This window comes from Electrophorus electricus, unplaced genomic scaffold (genome assembly GCF_041902795.1).
Source record: "Electrophorus electricus isolate QZ-2024a unplaced genomic scaffold, ASM4190279v1 Scaffold89, whole genome shotgun sequence".
Classification (NCBI taxonomy): Eukaryota; Metazoa; Chordata; class Actinopteri; order Gymnotiformes; family Gymnotidae; genus Electrophorus; species Electrophorus electricus.
This window is the reverse complement of record NW_027658806.1, coordinates 16,831-27,500: the sequence shown is the minus strand read 5'-3', so window position 1 is coordinate 27,500 and position 10,670 is coordinate 16,831. Positions and strand designations below refer to the sequence as shown.

Here is a 10,670-nt window from a genome sequence, read left to right as displayed (position 1 = left end):
GATCGGCCCGAGGTTATCTAGAGTCACCAAAGCGGCCGGGGGGCCCGAGCCCCCCGGATGGGTTTTGGGTCTGATAAATGCACGCATCCCCCGAAGGGTCAGCGCTCGTTTGCATGTATTAGCTCTAGAATTACCACAGTTATCCGAGTAACGTGTGGAGCGATCAAAGGAACCATAACTGATTTAATGAGCCATTCGCAGTTTCACTGTACCGGCCGTGTGCACTTAGACCTGCATGGCTTAATCTTTGAGACAAGCATATGTTACTGGCAGGATCAACCAGGTAGTTTGCACCGTGGTCTGGGATGAACCACGAGTGACATCCGCCTCCCCTTCCGGGGGCTAGGAAGCAGCGGGTTGTAAGTGCGTGCGCCGTCAGGTCCAGACGCCATACAGGGCTACCCAGGACAGCTTCCGCGGCCAGTGTAAACGTGCTCGCGCACCGCCCTCTGGCCTTCGGACGCCGACCTCTCACCTTGATGCAAAGCTGTCCCATCCGGTCATGCCCGCACCGTACCCCGTCCACCTCCTCCGGAGGTGCGGACGGCCGACTCCAGGTGCTTTCGGCGTTCCCTCCCTTCACGCCGTTTTGATTTTCGTGGGCCGCTGGTGGGGGGACAAGGGAAAGACCTCGTCGAATTCCCTCCCCCCTAGCCTCGCTCAACCTACGTTTCGTGATGTAACCAAGAAGAGTGATTCGTGGGCCCAGGTAGGTTTGAAGAGGAGGCCAACAAAGCAGGGCACTCCCTTCCTCCCAAACCACAGACACCAGTATAGGACAACTGAGTAGACAGACTGGCCGTCTGAGTCTCCCCCAGAGAGTTCTGGGATGGGTTACAAATAACCCCCACCCCCCATCAGAGGCTTGACCCGCTAGAACCAGGGAGGATCTGTCAAAACCGCTCTCCACATCAGAAGTTCTGGATCAGCCGGGGCTGGTCGGCAGACGTCCACCTAAGGCCGTGGCCTAACCCCGTGTGGGGGGATAGCGCTCGCACCCGTACACGTGGACACCCGCTCGTCAAATGGCTGGCTCCTCACTTACCGTAGGGGGAATGGTTTGCCTACCCCTGGCGGGTCTGGTACTCCACTCTACCAAACAAGGAAGCAACACACCAATAGACCCCTGCAACACCGGGCAGCTTTGGGCAGTGTCACTACACTCCTCCTTGTTCTTCACGTTCCTTCCGTGGTGATTTTTTTTTTTTTTTCGTGGCCATTGCCGTGCATGGCTTCCCCATCGCTTTGCATGCTCTCCATTGCCTCGTGCTGCTTCACCATTGGTCTCACCTGGAGACCGAAGCCGCTCTCCCAGTAACCCGATGGTACCTGGCCAGAAAACCCCGTGCCCGATTTCATCTAGGACAAGGGCCAAACCACAGACCGTGCCCGTCCAGGGTCAACCCCTGGTCGGACAGGCCTGGTGGGTCGATACCATGGATGTGGCAGGCCGACGAGAATCCACTGGTACATTTACAAACACGCCCACCCTGGTGGCATGGCTGTACGACCCATCGTCGAAGCACGCTGCGGCGGACTGAGCCATTGGATCCAGTTGCCTGGGCGTACACTCAGCCCAACAGACGCACTCGGGTCGGGGAGAGCAAAGCAGACTGTGTGCCTGGATGTGCCCACTTCCATAGGGGAATCGGCATGATGGTTCACTTAACCCGAGGAGGGCTCCCCTCGCGGGATAAGCACCCCCCTCGGGGGATGGGGGGGGGGGGGCATCCAGAGCACACCACTTTCCGGTAGGGGACAGGCGTTTGATCATGTGTCCGAGGGAGAGCTCCCCTTGCCGGCCGAACACCCCTCGGACTCCCCTTGGGCTTCCAGAGAACGCCACTGGATGAATTTAGTGCTTGGACCCCATTGATTCTCTTTGCTCTCCCATATACCCGACGGGACCTATTTGCAAAACCCCGTGCCAACCAGACCTCCAGGAAGGGGGCTGGCGGCTAACCATGCCCAGCAGGGTGCACCCTGGTCGGACACTTTGGGAGGGTCGAGAGCCTGGAAGTGCCACCCGGGGGAGTAATTCTGATTTCCGTTTTAATGCACTCAGGGACAGCCCGAGGACCTCTGTAGTGCACCTGAGGCGGACTGAGCCGTCGGGTCCAGGGGTCTGGAGTTCGGAACCTCCAGGGTTCACCTGGCTGTTCTCTTAGCCCGGCAGGGTGCACCCTGGTCGGACACTTCGGGAGGGTCGAGAGCCTGGATGTGCCACCCCGACGAGTAATGAGTTTTCCCTTCGTATCTCTTCCGGACCAGGTCCGATTCGCACGAAACTCGCTGGGCATGGCCAGGAGCGCCCCCTGCTGCCCACGCCACCGTCCCCGCGCTTCTACTCCCGAGGGCCGAGGAGACAGCGAAGCGTGGGTCGGGTCGCCTGCTTCCAGGGTCTCCCTGGTACTCTCCAGTCTCCCGAGTCCATCGGGTCCGACCTCGTATTTTTAGCCCAGACGGGGAATGAGAAAGGGGCCCCCGACCGCCCGAGGGCGGGCGCTCGCTTCTCAGCCTAGGAACGTCCGATTCCCACGAAACTTTTACGCCAGACGTTCCTGGCAGCGAGCGCGTTCAAAGGTGACCCGCGCTGCTTCTCTCCTCCCAAGGGCCGAAGAGATATTCGTCTTCAAACCCGACCGGCCCTGTGTTTGCCGCCCCGGCGGTTTTAAAAAATCATAGCGTAAAAACGGTGGGTGCGCTTCGCCTGCCGCTTGGACAGCGTTAAACGGCAGCCCCGGCTCTTTCCAAAGGGCCCTCAACCGACTTTCTGCTCCCAAGGAGCCCAGAGATATGAAACCGATAAATCAAAACCCCGTGCCAACCAGACCTCCAGGAAGGGGGCTGGCGGCTAACCATGCCCGGCAGGGTGCACCCTGGTCGGACGCTTTGGGAGGGTCGAGAGCCTGGATGTGCCACCCCGACGAGTAATGAGTTTTCCCTTCGTATCTCTTCCGGACCAGGTCCGATTCGCACGAAACTCGCTGGGCATGGCCAGGAGCGCCCCCTGCTGCCCACGCCACCGTCCCCGCGCTTCTACTCCCGAGGGCCGAGGAGACAGCGAAGCGTGGGTCGGGTCGCCTGCTTCCAGGGTCTCCCTGGTACTCTCCAGTCTCCCGAGTCCATCGGGTCCGACCTCGTATTTTTAGCCCAGACGGGGAATGAGAAAGGGGCCCCCGACCGCCCGAGGGCGGGCGCTCGCTTCTCAGCCTAGGAACGTCCGATTCCCACGAAACTTTTACGCCAGACGTTCCTGGCAGCGAGCGCGTTCAAAGGTGACCCGCGCTGCTTCTCTCCTCCCAAGGGCCGAAGAGATATTCGTCTTCAAACCCGACCGGCCCTGTGTTTGCCGCCCCGGCGGTTTTAAAAAATCATAGCGTAAAAACGGTGGGTGCGCTTCGCCTGCCGCTTGGACAGCGTTAAACGGCAGCCCCGGCTCTTTCCAAAGGGCCCTCAACCGACTTTCTGCTCCCAAGGAGCCCAGAGATATGAAACCGATAAATCAAAACCCCGTGCCAACCAGACCTCCAGGAAGGGGGCTGGCGGCTAACCATGCCCGGCAGGGTGCACCCTGGTCGGACGCTTTGGGAGGGTCGAGAGCCTGGATGTGCCACCCCGACGAGTAATGAGTTTTCCCTTCGTATCTCTTCCGGACCAGGTCCGATTCGCACGAAACTCGCTGGGCATGGCCAGGAGCGCCCCCTGCTGCCCAGGCCTGGCTCTGGGCCTGGGCACACTTCATTCACTTTGTACCTTTAAATCATACTACTACTACTACTACTACCACCAGAATTCCAGGGCCAAGAGGTCACACAGTCATGCACAGCAAAGTAGCTCTGGGCCTGGGCACACTTCAAGAAGTTTGACCCTTTATATAAGCCTAGAAATAGACTTCCAGGCCCAAGAGGTCAAACACAGTCATGCCCAGCAAAGTAGCTCTGGGCCTGGGCACACTTCATTCACTTTGTACCTTTAAATCATACTACTACTACCAGACTTCCAGGCCCAAGAGGTCAAACACAGTCATGCCCAGCAAAGTAGCTCTGGGCCTGGGCACACTTCAATCACTTTGTGCCTTTAAATCATACTACTACTACCACCAGACTTCCAGGCCCAAGAGGTCAAACACAGTCATGCCCAGCAAAGTAGCTCTGGGCCTGGGCACACTTCATTCACTTTGTACCTTTAAATCATACTACTACTACCACCAGACTTCCAGGCCCAAGAGGTCAAACACATTCATGCCCAGCAAAGTAGCTCTGGGCCTGGGCACACTTCAATCACTTTGTGCCTTTAAATCATACTACTACTACCAGACTTCCAGGCCCAAGAGGTCAAACACAGTCATGCCCAGCAAAGTAGATCTGGGCCTGGGCACACTTCATTCACTTTGTGCCTTTAAATCATACTACTACTACCACCACCAGACTTCCAGGGCCAAGAGGTCAACCACAGTCATGCACAGCAAAGTAGCTCTGGGCCTGGGCACACTTCAATCACTTTGTGCCTTTAAATCATACTACTACTACCACCAGACTTCCAGGCCCAAGAGTTCAAACACATTCATGCCCAGCAAAGTAGCTCTGGGCCTGGGCACACTTCAAGATGTTTGACCCTTTATATAAGCCTAGAAATAGACTTCCAGAGCCAAGAGGTCAAACACAGTCATGCCCAGCAAAGTAGCTCTGGGCCTGGGCACACTTCAATCACTTTGTGCCTTTAAATCATACTACTACTACTACCAGACTTCCAGACCCAAGAGGTCAAACACAGTCATGCCCAGCAAAGTAGCTCTGGGCCTGGGCACACTTCAAGAAGTTTGACCCTTTATATAAGCCTAGAAATAGACTTCCAGGCCCAAGAGGTCAAACACAGTCATGCCCAGCAAAGTAGCTCTGGGCCTGGGCACACTTCATTCACTTTGTACCTTTAAATCATACTACTACTACCAGACTTCCAGGCCCAAGACGTCAAACACAGTCATGCCCAGCAAAGTAGCTCTGGGCCTGGGCACACTTCATTCACTTTGTACCTTTAAATCATACTACTACTACTACTACTACTACTACTACTACTACTACCAGACTTCCAGGCCCAAGAGGTCAAACACAGTCATGCCCAGCAAAGTAGCTCTGGGCCTGGGCACACTTCAATCACTTTGTGCCTTTAAATCATACTACTACTACCACCAGACTTCCAGGGCCAAGAGGTCAACCACAGTCATGCACAGCAAAGTAGCTCTGGGCCTGGGCACACTTCAATCACTTTGTGCCTTTAAATCATACTACTACTACCAGACTTCCAGGCCCAAGAGTTCAAACACATTCATGCCCAGCAAAGTAGCTCTGGGCCTGGGCACACTTCAATCACTTTGTGCCTTTAAATCATACTACTACTACCAGACTTCCAGGCCCCAGAGGTCAAACACAGTCATGCCCAGCAAAGTAGCTCTGGGCCTGGGCACACTTCAAGAAGTTTGACCCTTTATATAAGCCTAGAAATAGACTTCCAGGCCCAAGAGGTCAAACACAGTCATGCCCAGCAAAGTAGCTCTGGGCCTGGGCACACTTCATTCACTTTGTACCTTTAAATCATACTACTACTACTACTACTACTACTACTACCAGACTTCCAGGCCCAAGAGGTCAAACACAGTCATGCCCAGCAAAGTAGCTCTGGGCCTGGGCACACTTCAATCACTTTGTGCCTTTAAATCATACTACTACTACCACCAGACTTCCAGGGCCAAGAGGTCACACAGTCATGCACAGCAAAGTAGCTCTGGGCCTGGGCACACTTCAAGAAGTTTGACCATTTATATAAGCCTAGAAATAGACTTCCAGGCCCAAGAGGTCAAACACAGTCATGCACAGCAAAGTAGCTCTGGGCCTGGGCTCACTTCATTCACTTTGTACCTTTAAATCATACTACTACTACCAGACTTCCAGGCCCAAGAGTTCAAACACATTCATGCCCAGCAAAGTAGCTCTGGGCCTGGGCACACTTCAATCACTTTGTGCCTTTAAATCATACTACTACTACCAGACTTCCAGGCCCAAGAGGTCAAACACAGTCATGCCCAGCAAAGTAGCTCTGGGCCTGGGCACACTTCATTCACTTTGTGCCTTTAAATCATACTACTACTACCACCAGAATTCCAGGGCCAAGAGGTCACACAGTCATACACAGCAAAGTAGCTCTGGGCCTGGGCACACTTCAAGAAGTTTGACCCTTTATATAAGCCTAGAAATAGACTTCCAGAGCCAAGAGGTCAAACACAGTCATGCACAGCAAAGTAGCTCTGGGCCTGGGCACACTTCAATCACTTTGTGCCTTTAAATCATACTACTACTACTACCAGACTTCCAGACCCAAGAGGTCAAACACAGTCATGCCCAGCAAAGTAGCTCTGGGCCTGGGCACACTTCAAGAAGTTTGACCCTTTATATAAGCCTAGAAATAGACTTCCAGGCCCAAGAGGTCAAACACAGTCATGCCCAGCAAAGTAGCTCTGGGCCTGGGCACACTTCATTCACTTTGTACCTTTAAATCATACTACTACTACTACTACTACTACTACCAGACTTCCAGGCCCAAGAGGTCAAACACAGTCATGCCCAGCAAAGTAGCTCTGGGCCTGGGCACACTTCAATCACTTTGTGCCTTTAAATCATACTACTACTACCACCAGACTTCCAGGGCCAAGAGGTCACACAGTCATGCACAGCAAAGTAGCTCTGGGCCTGGGCACACTTCAAGAAGTTTGACCATTTATATAAGCCTAGAAATAGACTTCCAGGCCCAAGAGGTCAAACACAGTCATGCACAGCAAAGTAGCTCTGGGCCTGGGCACACTTCATTCACTTTGTACCTTTAAATCATACTACTACTACCAGACTTCCAGGCCCAAGAGTTCAAACACATTCATGCCCAGCAAAGTAGCTCTGGGCCTGGGCACACTTCAATCACTTTGTGCCTTTAAATCATACTACTACTACCAGACTTCCAGGCCCAAGAGGTCAAACACAGTCATGCCCAGCAAAGTAGCTCTGGGCCTGGGCACACTTCATTCACTTTGTGCCTTTAAATCATACTACTACTACCACCAGAATTCCAGGGCCAAGAGGTCACACAGTCATGCCCAGCAAAGTAGCTCTGGGCCTGGGCACACTTCAAGAAGTTTGACCCTTTATATAAGCCTAGAAATAGACTTCCAGAGCCAAGAGGTCAAACACAGTCATGCACAGCAAAGTAGCTCTGGGCCTGGGCACACTTCAATCACTTTGTGCCTTTAAATCATACTACTACTACTACCAGACTTCCAGACCCAAGAGGTCAAACACAGTCATGCCCAGCAAAGTAGCTCTGGGCCTGGGCACACTTCAAGAAGTTTGACCCTTTATATAAGCCTAGAAATAGACTTCCAGGCCCAAGAGGTCAAACACATTCATGCCCAGCAAAGTAGCTCTGGGCCTGGGCACACTTCAATCACTTTGTGCCTTTAAATCATACTACTACTACCAGACTTCCAGGCCCAAGAGGTGAAACACAGTCATGCCCAGCAAAGTAGCTCTGGGCCTGGGCACACTTCATTCACTTTGTGCCTTTAAATCATACTACTACTACCACCAGAATTCCAGGGCCAAGAGGTCACACAGTCATACACAGCAAAGTAGCTCTGGGCCTGGGCACACTTCAAGAAGTTTGACCCTTTATATAAGCCTAGAAATAGACTTCCAGAGCCAAGAGGTCAAACACAGTCATGCACAGCAAAGTAGCTCTGGGCCTGGGCACACTTCAATCACTTTGTGCCTTTAAATCATACTACTACTACTACCAGACTTCCAGACTCAAGAGGTCAAACACAGTCATGCCCAGCAAAGTAGCTCTGGGCCTGGGCACACTTCAAGAAGTTTGACCCTTTATATAAGCCTAGAAATAGACTTCCAGGCCCAAGAGGTCAAACACAGTCATGCCCAGCAAAGTAGCTCTGGGCCTGGGCACACTTCATTCACTTTGTACCTTTAAATCATACTACTACTACTACTACTACTACTACCAGACTTCCAGGCCCAAGAGGTCAAACACAGTCATGCCCAGCAAAGTAGCTCTGGGCCTGGGCACACTTCAATCACTTTGTGCCTTTAAATCATACTACTACTACCACCAGACTTCCAGGGCCAAGAGGTCACACAGTCATGCACAGCAAAGTAGCTCTGGGCCTGGGCACACTTCAAGAAGTTTGACCATTTATATAAGCCTAGAAATAGACTTCCAGGCCCAAGAGGTCAAACACAGTCATGCACAGCAAAGTAGCTCTGGGCCTGGGCACACTTCATTCACTTTGTACCTTTAAATCATACTACTACTACCAGACTTCCAGGCCCAAGAGTTCAAACACATTCATGCCCAGCAAAGTAGCTCTGGGCCTGGGCACACTTCAATCACTTTGTGCCTTTAAATCATACTACTACTACCAGACTTCCAGGCCCAAGAGGTCAAACACAGTCATGCCCAGCAAAGTAGCTCTGGGCCTGGGCACACTTCATTCACTTTGTGCCTTTAAATCATACTACTACTACCACCAGAATTCCAGGGCCAAGAGGTCACACAGTCATACACAGCAAAGTAGCTCTGGGCCTGGGCACACTTCAAGAAGTTTGACCCTTTATATAAGCCTAGAAATAGACTTCCAGAGCCAAGAGGTCAAACACAGTCATGCACAGCAAAGTAGCTCTGGGCCTGGGCACACTTCAATCACTTTGTGCCTTTAAATCATACTACTACTACTACCAGACTTCCAGACCCAAGAGGTCAAACACAGTCATGCCCAGCAAAGTAGCTCTGGGCCTGGGCACACTTCAATCACTTTGTGCCTTTAAATCATACTACTACTACCAGACTTCCAGGCCCAAGAGGTCAAACACATTCATGCCCAGCAAAGTAGCTCTGGGCCTGGGCACACTTCAATCACTTTGTGCCTTTAAATCATACTACTACTACCAGACTTCCAGGCCCAAGAGGTCAAACACAGTCATGCCCAGCAAAGTAGCTCTGGGCCTGGGCACACTTCATTCACTTTGTGCCTTTAAATCATACTACTACTACCACCACCAGACTTCCAGGGCCAAGAGGTCAACCACAGTCATGCACAGCAAAGTAGCTCTGGGCCTGGGCACACTTCAAGATGTTTGACCCTTTATATAAGCCTAGAAATAGACTTCCAGGCCCAAGAGTTCAAACACAGTCATGCACAGCAAAGTAGCTCTGGGCCTGGGCACACTTCATTCACTTTGTACCTTTAAATCATACTACTACTACCACCAGACTTCCAGGCCCAAGAGGTCAAACACATTCATGCCCCGCAAAGTAGCTCTGGGCCTGGGCACACTTCAATCACTTTGTGCCTTTAAATCATACTACTACTACCAGACTTCCAGGCCCAAGAGGTCAAACACAGTCATGCCCAGCAAAGTAGCTCTGGGCCTGGGCACACTTCAATCACTTTGTGCCTTTAAATCATACTACTACTACCAGACTTCCAGGCCCAAGACGTCAAACACAGTCATGCCCAGCAAAGTAGCTCTGGGCCTGGGCACACTTCATTCACTTTGTGCCTTTAAATCATACTACTACTACCACCAGACTTCCAGGGCCAAGAGGTCAACCACAGTCATGCACAGCAAAGTAGCTCTGGGCCTGGGCACACTTCAATCACTTTGTGTCTTTAAATCATACTACTACTACCAGACTTCCAGGCCCCAGAGGTCAAACACAGTCATGCCCAGCAAAGTAGCTCTGGGCCTGGGCACACTTCAAGAAGTTTGACCCTTTATATAAGCCTAGAAATAGACTTTCAGGCCCAAGAGGTCAAACACAGTCATGCCCAGCAAAGTAGCTGTGGGCCTGGGCACACTTCATTCACTTTGTACCTTTAAATCATACTACTACTACTACTACTACTACTACTACTACTACTACTACTACTACTACTACCAGACTTCCAGGCCCAAGAGGTCAAACACAGTCATGCCCAGCAAAGTAGCTCTGGGCCTGGGCACACTTCAAGAAGTTTGACCCTTTATATAAGCCTAGAAATAGACTTCCAGGCCCAAGAGTTCAAACACATTCATGCCCAGCAAAGTAGCTCTGGGCCTGGGCACACTTCAATCACTTTGTGCCTTTAAATCATACTACTACTACCACCAGACTTCCAGGCCCAAGAGGTCAAACACAGTCATGCCCAGCAAAGTAGCTCTGGGCCTGGGCACACTTCAATCACTTTGTGCCTTTAAATCATACTACTACTACCAGACTTCCAGGCCCAAGAGTTCAAACACATTCATGCCCAGCAAAGTAGCTCTGGGCCTGGGCACACTTCATTCACTTTGTGCCTTTAAATCATACTACTACTACCACCAGACTTCCAGGGCCAAGAGGTCAACCACAGTCATGCACAGCAAAGTAGCTCTGGGCCTGGGCACACTTCAAGATGTTTGACCCTTTATATAAGCCTAGAAATAGACTTCCAGGCCCAAGAGTTCAAACACATTCATGCCCAGCAAAGTAGCTCTGGGCCTGGGCACACTTCAATCACTTTGTGCCTTTAAATCATACTACTACTACCACCAGACTTCCAGGCCCAAGAGGTCAAACACAGTCATGCC

The 10,670-nt window shown here is 51.9% G+C and overlaps 1 non-coding gene across 1 annotated transcript in view; it reads right to left on the bottom strand.

Annotated features, from left to right (window-relative positions):
• The window catches only part of LOC145656747 (18S ribosomal RNA), a 1,839-nt gene extending 1,553 nt beyond the window's left edge, over positions 1 to 286 (bottom strand). The window contains exon 1 of the ribosomal RNA XR_014122342.1: positions 1 to 286. This exon is cut by the window's left edge and continues 1,553 nt beyond it. This is a non-coding gene — a ribosomal RNA (18S ribosomal RNA).
• Positions 287 to 10,670: the final 10,384 nt, after the last annotated feature.